Here is a 14,079-nt window from a genome sequence, read left to right as displayed (position 1 = left end):
TGGACAAGTCTTGCACTTGGGCTGGATTTTGGGGCATGGTGAGCGTGCAAACAATTGCTTAAAGCAGGCCCAAGGGCACCGGAGGGGACATTTTGGCCCCCTGCGAACAAGGACTTGCAGCTATTTCAGAGCAAGGTGGGATTTGTGACAGTGCGGTGAGCAGTCCCGGCCTCTCACTGAATGTCGCTGAAAAGGCAAACGCTCAAAGCGAGTCCAGGTGGATTGTTTTTAAAGGGCACCGAAAGCATTTGGGGGTACATCCCATGGTAGGGTTTAATAAAGAATACTGAATAAATCTTCGGCCTTTCGCTTGAAAGTGTAGTTAGTACACAGTACAAAGAGAGATTTGCTTGTCCAGGTTGGGACTGGTCTCATCCAAGTTAGAAAATGATGATTTACTGGTTTGGGAGAGACACAAACTCAGACAGCTGGGTTAACCTCAGCAATGGTGGTGCATCCGATGCAGCCCGCTGGGCCCCAGGAGAAACGCATCCCTAAGGAAGGCAGATGGTGTTTCTGTCTCTGCTCTACCTCAGGGATGGGCTGTGGGACTGGGCAGGTGAAGCACCTATTCCTTTACACTGCGGCCACCCGGGGGCGGGGGGGGTCAGTGGCGGAGGAACTCTTTCACGGGGACAGCAACGGAAGTTTCTTCCACCCTGGCCATGCCCCTTTTTGCATCAGCGACCCCCACTTAGGTTGCTATCCATAAAGGGAGAGAGAGACACTTCCCCCGGATGCCCATGTCCTCAGATGACGTTCCTATTTGCAAGACCTCCATGGACACTGGGTACGGTAGCATAACTCCTTCCAGGGGCAGTGTTTGTCTACACACAAAGGTTGCACCACTTTGACTATTGCTAAAGCAGTACAATCCCCATAGCATAGACCCAGTTATATTGGTATAAAGGGGTTTATTCCCATATGGGAAGGGGAATAAACTATCCCAGCATATGCCACTTTCACGCTGGTATAATTGCACCCATACTAGGGAGTGTACGGGTAGAACTATTTTGGTAAAAAATCATCACACCCCTAATTGATAGTCATACTGGTACAAAAATTGTGTGTCGACCAGCCCGTGGGGCGGTTAACAGATAGAAGCAGCAGGCAAAGTTCTCAAGGGGTATTACAGAAATGATGGGTGGCTGGGAGTGGAAATAACCAAGGACAGTTTGATACTTTGTTCCAGAGACTAGAGCTGGTGTTTTTAAGAGAGTCTAAAGGAGTTAAGCACCTAAATCCCATTGAAAGTCAATGGAAGTTGGGCACGAAGGGTATGTCTACACTGAGATAAAAGACCCATAGCATGGGCGTGGCTGATAGGTGCCAATTCCGTGGGGCCTCTGGGGCTGGAGCACCCATGGGCAAAAAATAGTGGGTGCTCCACACCCACCGGCAGCCCCACCGATCAGCTCCTCCCCCCCAGCACCTCCCAGCCACCAGTGATCAGCTGTTCAGTGGCGTGCAGGAGGTGCTGGGGGTCGAGGGAGGAGCAGGGGCAGGAAGAGGCGGAGGAGGGGGGGGGAAGAGGTGGAGTAGAGGAAGAGGAGGGGGCGGATTAGGGGTCGAGTAACCCCTGGAAACTCAGGAATTCAATGCCTCTGCTGGCTGGCCCGGGTCAGCTGACTCAGGGTTGCAGGTTTGGGCTACTGGTTTTAGTATCGCAATGCAGACACTTATTTTTTCAATTTGATCAATTAAAATTTTCACAGTTGCATAAAATGATGGGTTTTAATTGTTTTTTACTGATTTTAATTTTAATTTTAATAGTTATGGGAAATTATGGGGGGGAGGTGTCAGACAAATTATTTAATTACTGCAGATATTAAGATTCAAAAAGTGAAAGTGTTCTAACTGTTAACACATACAACTGTCGACATCACATGTCGACATGGACAAAGTAAATATCATTAAATCAAGCTCTAAGAAGTTCTCAAGCTGCATTTTTCTGATGTTGCTTATCATCTATGGAAATTTTTTTTTGTGGTTTGGGTGTGTGTAGGGTGAAACTGACGTTCACCAACATTTACTGATAAAAATCTAATCCTTCCAAGCCTAGTCATATGTAGGTAACCAGTGTTGGAACAAACTACCGATGAAACAGAGTTATTTTTATTTTAAGGAGTTCACATATTTTCCCTCAAGATCTGGCAAGCAGCGAAGATTTCAGCAAACACATCAGTAAAACATCCTTCCTGTTGCCATACGAGCAAAGGCATAGAAATGGCAATGGTATTAAAATAATGATGGTAACAATGCATTTTTATTATTTACACTCAAGTAGCACTGACTGGCACCAGTCAGGGCCCCACTTTGCAAGGTGTTAAATAAAAGACAGTCCCAGACCTGAATTATCAATGAGCATCAATATACAAGTCTATAGAATACTCCTCTATCTTTCTACCTTTGAAAGTACCTTCACCAGCAGAAGATATCTGATTTTAGGAGGTTCTTAATCTAGCAGGCAAAGGCAGGAAAAGGTCCAATGGTTAGAAGTTGAAGTTAGAATATTTCTAACAGGAAATAAAGATATACGTTTCAAATGATGAAGCAAAATAAAAGGTGCATTTGGAGTCTTTAAATCCAGATGGGATGAATATGCTCCCAGCTCCAGACATGCTCCAATTCAACCACAAGTTATTGGGCTTAATATTGTTCCTTTAGGTAATGGGGAAGAACAAATAATTCCTTCCCCTATAGAGATTGCTGGGTGAAATTCTGTAACCTGGGTTATTGCAGGAGGTCAGGCTAGATGATCAGCGTCGTCCCTTCGGGCTGAAAATATCTATGAATCTATATGGCTCCGAGAGGCAGAGTGGAAAAATTCTGAGGAAATTAAGGAGTTCTGAGAGCTCTCTCGTATGGCAGAAAAGAATATATGGAACACGGCTCCAGGAGGAGACTCATGCCAGTATGAAATATATCAACAAATCAGGTCAGAGGAATCAACACTATAAAGACCTGAAAAAGAATGAAAGAAAACAAGGCCTACAGATAGAACAAAAACCCAACCATCATTCTACTGTAGTTATATGGGGCCATAGGTGTGCATGGGAATTTGGAGATGAAATACAAAGACAAGGCCTCTGAAGTGGAGAGTTTACAAATCCATGGTGCAAATGTCACGATTTTATTTTCTTAAAGCCCCAGCTCCTGGAGTCAGATGAATGTGAGAGAAAAAGCTTGTGTGACCTGAATCCTTCTGAAGGCAAAAAGAACCCACCATTTCTTTACTTTTTAAAATCCCACAATTTCTCAGCCAGTCTCATGATCCTGGGGCAGGCCTAACACATGATTTTTTAAACACTTAAGGTAGGCAACAGTCCAATCTCAAGTTAGACCAAAGACAGAAAACAAACTGATAACACACACAGGAAAGTAAAAACCTTAGAATCAGAGGACACAGTTAAGCCTTTGGAGACATACAGACCCACAGTGATGGAGACAGCGGATTACAGCTTGAATTTCAGTTATACTCAAACTGCCTTGGGCCTCAGATTAAATGATCAAAAATGCCTAAGTGATTTAGGATCCCATTTTCAAAACAGATTTAGGCCCCTACAGGTCTATGTCTCATTGACGACGAATGGAATTTATGCTCCTCCATGCCTTTGTCTGCACACCGAAGTTTCACCAGTTTAACTTAATTTGGTTAGTTTGCACATTTGTATTTCAGTTTAGCTTAAACTGGTTCCCAACTGCCATAAGCTAAATACATACAGATCAGGTTTATATCAATATAAAGGTGTGTGTGCCTTTCGGCAGAGTGTTGAGTACATACCCATGTAGGGGTATAAACAACAGTAGAGAGGGCGAGGCGTGGTTTTACTCATCCAAGCCGTGCCGCCCCATCTACAGTGCTACAAGGAGCAGTTGTAGTGTCTCACTTCCTCTCGGCCTTTTCCCTCCTTGGGAAAACACTCCCCCAGTGAGGAAAGGCTCTGGCAGGAGGAGGCAGTTTTCCCCACTGCTTCCCCTGCCAGAGCCTTTCCCTGACACGTGTAGCTACACAACGCAGTTTGGATGCAGTGGGCTTTTCACAGCGGCGTGTAGCGACATGTACCCCACTGGCGTGTAATGTGGACGTAAGCCAAGAGTGTCCACACTGCCTTTTGCACCAGTTTGACTAAATCGATTTTAACGTGCACCTTTAGTTAAACCAGTGCAACTTTACATCTAGACAAGTCGCTAGACTCGCACCTACCTGCTCAGCTCCTCCAGATTTGGTCCAGGGAGCCATGTGCAAATGGTCACAAGACGAGCGTAGCAGGAAAAGCCACGAACAAAATGGGAAAGTAAAAGGTAACAAAGCAGGGAGTGGAGAGAAAGAGTGGCTAATGGCACTAGCTTGGGACTTGGGAGATCAGAGTTCAATTCCCAGTCCCTCCCCAAACTCCGTGTGTGTCCTTGGGCAAGCCACTTAGTCTCTCTGTGCCTCAGTTCCCCATCTGTAGGTGTGCTACTTCCAGGGGCTTTTGAGAGTAGAAATACATTAAAAGACTGGAAGGTTACTATGGAAACAGACCATATAAGTATGGTAGATAGACTTGGACTGGCTATCGAATAACTACATACACCACCACCATTAGGCTAATGAACGTTTGGGTGGCTAAAAGAATTAACAGCACAGACGATACAATATTGTTCGTAGAATCTTTGTTTGCCTTCTCCAAACGCAAGGTTATAAAAATACAGACACGGACTCAGTGGAGCTGTCAACTGTGATTGCACTCAGATGGAGCGGGGCTGACACATCTGCCTGCAGTCTGACTCTCAACTACATCTGAACTCACAGATGAGAGGAGAGCTTTCAGAATAGGGCAGTGCAGCCACCATGCACAAACAGCACCTACGGGGGTTTGCTCCAAGTCTGAGGTCAGTAGAGACATCTTAACGGGCAGGCCACTGTCACCACCCTGACAACAAACCTTTCCAGCTGTTTAGGAGAGTTCTAGAAACCACTTTATTCTAATTTCTAAATGACCCCTTTACTAAATGTATGCTGAAAAGAAAACCACCCCACAGAGAGAAAATATATATAGTAAATAATACCATCCCTTCCCTTCCCAAATATCTCCCATGGGGAATAACCTGGGTTAGAAGAGAACACATGCAGAATAGGTTGGGTGAAACTTTATTTGTTCTCAGCATTTTTAGGAATCTCATTCGGCAAAATACTTAAGCACATGCGCAACTTTTTAAGCCTGTGCATCATCCCATTGACATTCACACGGGCAGCAGTGAAGAGCGCCGCTAAATCATTACCCAAAATGTTTAAAAGCCTGAGTAAATTCTTTTTTAGTTTTTGGAAAGGCGGGATGGAGCTTGAGAGAGGCGGGTGTGAAAGCACATAGATGGGATACCTCAGCCCCAAGTGTTAATTTAATCTACTTGGTATTAAATGAGGGGTGCACGAGGCCCCTTTGAATTTTAGGGAAATACAGATGCACAGGCAGACATCATGGTTTAGCTCCATTTCTCCTCTGTATGCGCCATATTTCGGATGTGGTACGTCTTGATTACATAGAGCTGCACTGTCTACAGTGGGAAACCATGTATCAGAGGGGTAGCCGTGTTAGTCTGAATCTGTAAAAAGCAACAGAGGGTCCTGTGGCACCTTTGAGACTAACAGAAGTATTGGGAGCATAAGCTTTCGTGGGTCAGAACCTCACTTCTTCAGATGCAAGACAGTCATTTGCGTTATACATCGAATAGGATGCTGCACATTTTAACATGATGCAATAGTTGCGGATGGCTTATTCTCACGGATACACATGCGTAATTCCTAGTGCAGAACATGTACTGGGGCAGACTGGACCTCCCCGCAGTGGTGGTGTTTTAGGACATTGACACATTTGTGAAATTAACTGAACTAAGCCAAGCATGATTCTAGTCTCCATTTTGTTTGATGGGCTGGACAGAGAATAAAAATAACCAGAATTTCTTAATCTCACTCTCCCATAGAGCCTTTGCCCTCTGGTCTAAAGCTTTGGGAGCAAAGGAAACCCTCCCTCCAATATCCCCCATCCCACCCCAAAACATAAGGTCTTTGTGACAATGTCATTGAGGACACCATTGATTTAGGGGAGGAAAAGAAGCCACCCCAATCCTTTCTTAATGGAAAATGAAAATAACTGAAGGGACTGGTTTAAACCTAAATCAAATGTTAAAACTTACCCAGAGGCAAACCAGTAACTGAAGTGCTGAAATACCCACTTCATTCTGCGAGAATCAAATAGTAGAAAGAATTAAGCCTCCTGCCCCAGAGGTTCCCAAAGGGGAACGATGGCTCTTGTATTTAAATCAAAAGCTACGAGTGCTTCTGAAAGTTAGCTGGTTGCAAAAATGAAAAGAAAAGAAAAGGCAAATGAATACAAGACTCATGAATGTTATCTGCTTGCTGGAAGCTTTCCGTTGTTACTTGGCGCTCTTTAAGCAGTTACTCTGTGTGCTACAGTGGAGTACATCAGTGATTATCTCAAGGGAACAGGTCTTGGGTAAAACAGTATCTAACTCTCTGGTGACGGAAAACTCCCACTAAGGGATATCTGCAAAGCTTACAGGACTAAGATTAAACCTCTCCTCTGGGTTTTGGGTTTGCTATTAAGTACTTCCATTCCTCTGTCAGACTGCTCCATTCTTGTGTGAAATAAACAAGGATTCTGATTTTAGGACATACAGCTAAGAAACCCAGCTCCCAGGTTTGTTGGTGGGTCATGCAACAAAGCAGGCAGTTGTCAGAGTGTTGCAACCTTTGCTTTGGGGAGCTTGGAAGACATTTCAGGATCAGGATGGGGTTGGATTTCTTTTCATTATTTTTGAGGCTTATTAAATTGCAGTAAGCTTAGCAACACCCCTTTAAAAACGGAGAAATGTCTGGTTTTAGGTCTGGTACGTGACTGATACAGACGTACAGAGGACGGTGAGACTCGCAAACCCACGTTCTCAGAATGGGCTGTCCCGCTTCATGCCTGAGTGAGCACCCATGTTTCTCATTAAGATCAGAGATTGGAGGGAACTTTACAGCTTCCCAAAATACTCTAGTACCTTGCAGAACTGAGCTCCTCTGCAGTCACAGAACGGGCTTAACTTGTTCGGCCCTCATTGGGAACCACATGCGCCCAGTGGCAGCAGAACAATGCCCCTCAGTATTCAAGCAGAATTTTCTTTTTCATAACAACCAAAAACATTCCTCAAAAAGTCCCCAGATTTAGTATTTGCTCTTAAGAGGAGAATTTTTTGGAGCATCAAACATACACTTAGATATTAATTACTGCCATCCTCCTGAAGAATTACACAAAAGGTAGGAAACGGACAAGAACTTTAGAATAGACACCAGTGTTCTCATCGGCACTGAAAACACCCCCAGACTGTCCACACTGCAAAGCTGCGTACTCAGCCTCAAAATGCAGTGGGGCATGTACAAACAGCTCCAGGGTTGCCCTCCTGGTCGATATCGTCCTCAGAATACTTGATAACACCACAGCCTTATAACTGGAGCATGCTTTTAAAAAAAAAGTTAGCCACTATTTAGAACTTAAAGGGGCCACTAAAACTTTGCCCAGCTGAAGGCCACGCTAACAGCTAGCCAAGATCGTGTGTGTGAGAGATGCTACTTTTTTGTTGGCGTAAGAGTAAGCGTCTCCTTCCTCACTGGCTACCCAATGCATGATTTTGGCAAATCATTAAATAGTAAACAATAGGGAAGGTCACGTGGATTAAGTCCAAATAAGTGCATTGAACGTTTTCCTAACCCAGGGATAGCGGACATGTTCATTTCCTGCTCTGTGCCCTTCTACTACTTTACTAAAAGACCACACACATGATACTGGGTTTAGCTTTCTACATCAACAAAAAACAAGTCATTTTATAGACAAGTCATTTAGGCCCCGGTCCCGCAATGAGAGTCACATGGGCAGCCCGCTGCCCATTGTGGGCTCTGTCGGTGCCTGCACAGATCTCATCGCCGGATTGAGACCTTCCGTCTAAACTGTCAAAAAAGTAGCAATTGATTTTGGGTGCCTCTCTTCTATTCTATAGACATTTTTATACCATGCCCATCCCCATTGTATCTGAGCATCTGACTGAAGTCACCTATGTCTATGTGATGGAAACAATGAAGGAAAGCCAGAGATCCAGATAGACGGATGACAGGAGAGGAAAATTCCCCCCCTCCCCCCAGGATTTATCACCTTTTTAAGCTGGTGCCTTTAGATTAGGTCAAGACTAAAGCCCGTGGAAACTTTTCCATCAAACATATTTTTGATAAAAGGCAGCTTTTCAACAGTAATGGAAATTTCCTGTGGAGATTTTCATTTTGGTCAAAATGTTCTGGTTTTTCAGTGAAAGAATGAAAAATGTTCAGTTTTGAGTTCTCTCGCTCTTCTTTTCTCAGAGGGGAAAACAGCTGAAAACAGATTTCCGTTCTTTCGTATTGTTTTCATTTAGGCAAAAAAGCAAAACTTCACGCTAAACCATTTTTTTTTTTTTGATTCATTTGAAACATTTGCAGAAAATATACGTGACCAGCTCCGGTCCTGACCCTTTTCCATGTGGCTATTTTTTTTTATGGCCTTTGTGCTGTTAAGGTAGTTCAGAAGACTCACAACTGAAGTTGCAGCCACCCTGGGTTCTGAAGATATTACAAAGAAAATGCAATGCTGGGGGATCCGGTTTGTACGACGTCTTGATTTAAAAAATAAATCAATTTTCTATATCCAACTGTTTTAAGAAGTTAAAGCCCACAATTTCGTTAGCCATGACAGGAACACTTGTGCAAATAACCGTCAGAATACTGAAAGTATGGGAATGTACATGGTGCCTTCAGCACCTCACACAAGGAGTCCCCTGACTCAGGGCCGGCTCCAGGGTTTTTGCTGCCCCAAGCGGCGGGGGGGTGGGGGGTGGGAAGGGCCGTGATTGTGATTGGCGGCAGCTCCACCGCGCCGCTTTCTTTTTCGGTGGCACTTCGGTGGCAGGTCCTTCCCTCCAAGAGGGACTAGGGACCCGCCACCGAATTGCCACCGAAGATTCGGACGTGCCGCCCCTTCCCCTTGGCCGCACCAAGCACTTGCTTGCTGCACTGGTGCCTGGAGCCGGCCCTGCCCTGACTGGGGACTAACACTTTTCCAGTACAAAGCCACAACAGCATCTGAACGCTCTCCAGATCTTCCAGATGCAAAATTACACACGGAAATAAACACAGCGCTCTGGAATGTCTCGGTCATTTTTACAGTCCTTGAGCAGCGTGTCTGCTGATGTAGAACTGTGCTAAACAGAGTGGATGGAACGTGTCGAGCTTGCAAATCTAGGCGGGCGCCTGTTTCTGATGAAGTAGTCATTTTCCTCGCCCTGCTGGCTCCATTTTCATACCCAAGGGTATCCTGGCCAATATTCGTTTCATTCAATGTTTTCGCTCGTTTTGCTACATAATATGCAGTAGATTGTCAGGGAGATAGTCACCCTATTTTATTAGCCCTTGATAGAAAAATAGGTCGGGAAGGTGCTAAGTCCAGGACAAAGTTAAGTGTTGTACAGGGAAGGCTGGGATCCAATGATCAACCCCCCATTTTATTGCGGTTGGAAAAGCCTTCCACGGAGATGGGGTACACTGTACGTATTGTACTCACCTAATGTGATCACACCATGAAATACAGTAGGACCCTTACTTCGTAACATGTTATAATTGGGTGAATAAAAAGAGCGTGTTCTCTCTTGGGCCCACTGGTCACTGGTTGAGCTGGAATGCTGAACTGGGCTTCCCCGCTCCCTCCTTTTAAAACAAACATTGGTAGTCAACACCCAGAGCCGCTCTGCCAACAAAAGGTTATGACTTAACATTGGAATGTGTTCTTAAACGTTGCCCATCAAAAAAAAGTGTTTTTGAGGCATTGCTCCCCCCTCAGTCCCGTATTTCCCCTGACTTATGATCAAACAGCTGCTGTTTTCCTTATTGTCCTGACGACTTTTCCATCTTGCTGTGCCTGGCGGTTGGTTAGGAAATAGTTGGGTGGGGTGTGAGGGGGAAAAGGGCGCTTTCCTTCACGAGAAAACAAAACAAACCAACCAGCTTTGCTGCCCTCTGCGTATTGGTGGTGAAGTGACCTTGTTTTCCAGGGCCGGAGCGCAAACAAAGCCTTCTTCACTGATCTTTAATATTCGCACTCCAGGGGAAATGCTATTTCAGCACATACACCAGTGACCTGCATTAACAGCACAGTTATCACAGACAGTTATCACGTCTGACTAGACGTGAGAAGACTCGATAGGCTCCAGTGCGGAAGTTGTACAAGACCCTACAGTGAGTAGCTAGCCCGAGTGGGTCACCCCAGCACTGGTAGTACAAGGGAATTTCAGCCAAGTAGGCTATTTACTTATGATTGTTTATTATGTGTATTACGGTAGCACCCAGGAGCCCCAGTCATGGCTCAAGGCCCCATTGTGCCAGGTGCTGTACAAACCTATGACAGAGCTTCCAGTCTGTGTGGAAGATGAGAGACAACAGGTGAACTCAACCAATTTACCTTCCCTTTCTCTCCTGAGCAGTTGTGTGAGGTTCCCAAGTGTTGTTAAACAACTGCCACAGGAGAGGTGCTGGAGTGACTCCTCCATACACAGTTCAGAATGCACTTCGGAATCCTTCAGAATAAGAGACGCTACAAAAATGTCAAATAGCAACAAAACCTCAGTGAACTGGTCCTCTGAGTGACAACACGCTGCAGCAGGCGTGTTCCACACTGGCAATCATTTCGCTGAGTTGCTTTCCTGGTTGCTCCCTAGCATTTCTTCTAGAACCCTTTCCCGGGGAATTTGTAGCCTGCATGAAAGGGGCTTGCCTCACAGATCTGGAGACTGAAGTCTATTTATCTACAGTAAAGGCAGATCATGGGCAGTGCTCTGCCTCCTGTCAATCATACTCACCTGTTGTCTTTTATCTTGTACTGTAAGCTCTTTGGGGCAGGGAGCATCTTTTTGTTAGGTGTATGTACAGCACCTAGCACAACGGGGGCTTGATCTATGATCGGATGCTACCATTGTGCAGATAAGTCATAATAAACAATAATAATAAACATGGCAGTGCCAATCTCCCCGCCAGTGTGCTTCAGCCCTGCCCTCTGATGCTAATGCTATAGGTGAAATAACTATTCAGTTCTCACACTCATTCAGACCCTAGTATCCATGTTGGAACCAACAAGACGTGTCAACTGTGGCAGGGCTTTTCCAAAGTGCCCATTTTCCCTTCTCTGCCCTGGCAGGAGGCCACCAACACGTTTTTAATTGAGTTACCAAGTAGTAACATTTTTGAATCACTTCCAGTCTGGGATGGATCTGAACAGCCAAGCGGCGAGAGACTTGGTGTGCCAATGACCACTCCCCTGAAGACTCCAGCCTCGATTTTCTTTACTGTGGTATATTATAACTAGGGCTGTCAAGCGATTAAGAAAATTAATCGCACTGTAAAAGAATACCATTTATTTAAATACTTTTGGATGTTTTCTACAATTTTCAAATATATTGATTTCAATTACAACACAGAATACAAAGTGTACAGTGCTCACTCTAGATTTATTTTTGATTACAAGTATTTGCACTGTAAAAAGCAAAAGAAATAGTATTTTTCAATTCACCTAATACAAGTACTGTAGTGCAATCTCTTTATCATGAAAATTGAACTTACAAATGTAGAATTATGTACAAAAAATAACTGCATTCAAAAATAAAGCAATGTAAAACTTTAGAGCCTGCAAGTCCACTCAGTCCTACTTCAGTCAATCGCTCAGACAAAAAATTCTGGTTACAATTTGCAGGAGATAATTCTGCCAATGTCTTGTTTACAATGTCACCTGAAAGTGAGAACAAGTGTTTGCATGGCACTCTAGTAGCCAGTGTCACAAGATATTTATGTGCCAGATGCACTAAAGATTCATATGTCCCTTCATGCTTCAACCACCATTCCAGAGGACATGCGTCCATGCTGATGACGGGTTTTGCTCGATAACGATCCAAAACAGAGCAGACTGACGCATGTTCATTTTCATCATCTGAGTCAGATGCCATCAGCAGAAGGTTGATTTTCTTTTTTGGTGGTTCGGGTTCTGTAGTTTCCGCATCTGAGGGTTGTTCTTTTAAGACTTCAGAAAGCATGCTCCACACCTCGTCCCTCTCAGATTTTGGATGGCACTTCAGATTCTTAAACCTTGGGCTGAGTGCTGTAGCAATTTTTAGAAATCTCACATTGGTACCTTCTTGGCATTATGTCAAATCTGCTGTGAAAGTTTTCTTAAAACAAACATGTGCTGGGTCATCCTCTGAGACTGCTATAACCTGAAATATATGTCAGAATGTGTGTAAAACAGAACAAGAGACATACAATTCTCTCCCCCAAGGAGTTCAGTCACAAATTTAAATTAACACATTTTTTTAAATGAGCATCATCAGCATGGAAGCATGTCCTCTGGAATGGTGGCTGAAGCATGAAGGGGCATATGAATGTTTAGCATATCTGGCACATAAATACCTTGCAATGCCAGCTACAAAAGTCCCATGCGAACACCTGTTCTCATTTTCAGGTGACATTGTAAATAAGAAGCAGGCAGCAGTATCTCCCATAAATGTAAACAAACTTGTCCATCTTAGCGATTGGCTGATCAAGAAGTAGGACTGAGTGGACCTATAGGCGCTAAAGTTTTACATTGTTTTATTTTTGAGTGCAGTTATGTAACAAACAAACAAACAAAACAAACAACATTTGTAAGTTGCACTTTCACAATAAGGAGATTGCACTACAGTACTTGTCTGAGGTGAACTGAAAAATACTATTTCTTTTGTTTATCATTTTTACAGTGCAAATATTTGTAATAAGAAATAATATAAAGGGAGCACTGTATGCTTTGTATTCTGTGTTGTAATAGAAATCAATATATTTGAAAAAGTAGAAAAACATCCAAAATATTTAATAAATTTCAATTGGTAATCTATTGTTTAAAAGTGCGATTAATCGCAATTAATTTTTTAAAATCGAGATACATTTTTTGAGTTAATTGCGTGAGTTAACTGCGACTAATCGACAGCCCTATAAAAAGCAATACAGTACAGTACTGTACAGTTAAACGAAAACTACTAAAATAATAAAGGGGAAGTTTAAAAAAAGACTTGACAAGGTAAAAAAACCTGTTTCTGTGCTTGCTTCATTTATATTAAGATGGTTAAAAGCAACATTTTTTCTGCATACTGAAGTTTCAAAGCTGTATTAAGTCAACGTTCAGTTGTAAACTTTTGAAAGACTAACCAGAATATTTTGTTCAGAGTTACGAACATTTCATAGTTAAACAATCTCCATTCCCGAGGTGTTCATAACTCTCAGGTTCTACTGTATATAAATGCATGGTATGCCCACACATTGCATACTGTGTGCAGTTCTGGTAACCCCATCTCAAAAAAGATATACACCTCTACCCCGATGTAACGCTGTCCTCAGGAGCCCCAAAAAAAAAAAAAAAAAAAAAATTTTTACCCCGTTATTTGCAAAACCGCGTTATATCGAATTTGCTTTGATCTGCCGGAGTGTGCAGCCAGCCCCCCCCCTGCCTGGAGTGCTGCTTTACCGCATTGTATCCGAATTCGTGTTATATTGGGTTGCGTTATATGGAGTAGAGGTGAATTAGAATTGGAAAAACGTACAGGCAAGGGCAACAAGACTGATTAGGGGTATGGAACAGCTTCCATATGAGGAGAGATTAAAAAGACGAGACTGTTTATCTTGGAAAAGAGACACCCAAGGGGTGATATGATAGACGTTTATAAAATCATGAATGGTGAGGAGTAGGTGATTAAGAAAAAGTTATCTACCCCTTCACAGAACACAAGAACCAATGAAATTAAAAGGCAGCAGGTTTAAAACAAACAAAAGGAAGTACTTTTTCACACCATGAACAGTCAACCAGTGGAACTTGTTGCCAAGAGATGTTGTAAAGGCCAAAACTATAACTGGAGGATCTGTCCATCAATGGTTATTAGGGATGATCAGGGATGCAATCTGTGCTCTGTCTGAGGGCTTGGCTACACTTGCGAATTAGA

The 14,079-nt window shown here is 43.5% G+C and overlaps 1 protein-coding gene across 3 annotated transcripts in view; it reads right to left on the bottom strand.

The window, feature by feature from the left end:
• Positions 1-14,079, bottom strand: part of GNG2 (G protein subunit gamma 2) — a 90,932-nt gene that overhangs the window by 23,175 nt on the left and 53,678 nt on the right. The window contains exon 2 of one of the 3 annotated variants that reach the window (XM_034768009.1): positions 6,181-6,225. The exons of the other annotated variants lie outside the window; for them this stretch is intronic. The gene's annotated coding sequence lies outside the window, so the exon portion shown is untranslated. The remainder of the gene's footprint in view (positions 1-6,180; positions 6,226-14,079) is intronic. 3 annotated transcript variants of the gene reach the window in all.

This window comes from Trachemys scripta, chromosome 4 (genome assembly GCF_013100865.1).
Source record: "Trachemys scripta elegans isolate TJP31775 chromosome 4, CAS_Tse_1.0, whole genome shotgun sequence".
Lineage (NCBI taxonomy): Eukaryota > Metazoa > Chordata > Testudines > Emydidae > Trachemys > Trachemys scripta.
Note: the sequence above shows the minus strand (reverse complement) of the source record. Positions and strands in the feature narration are given on the sequence as shown.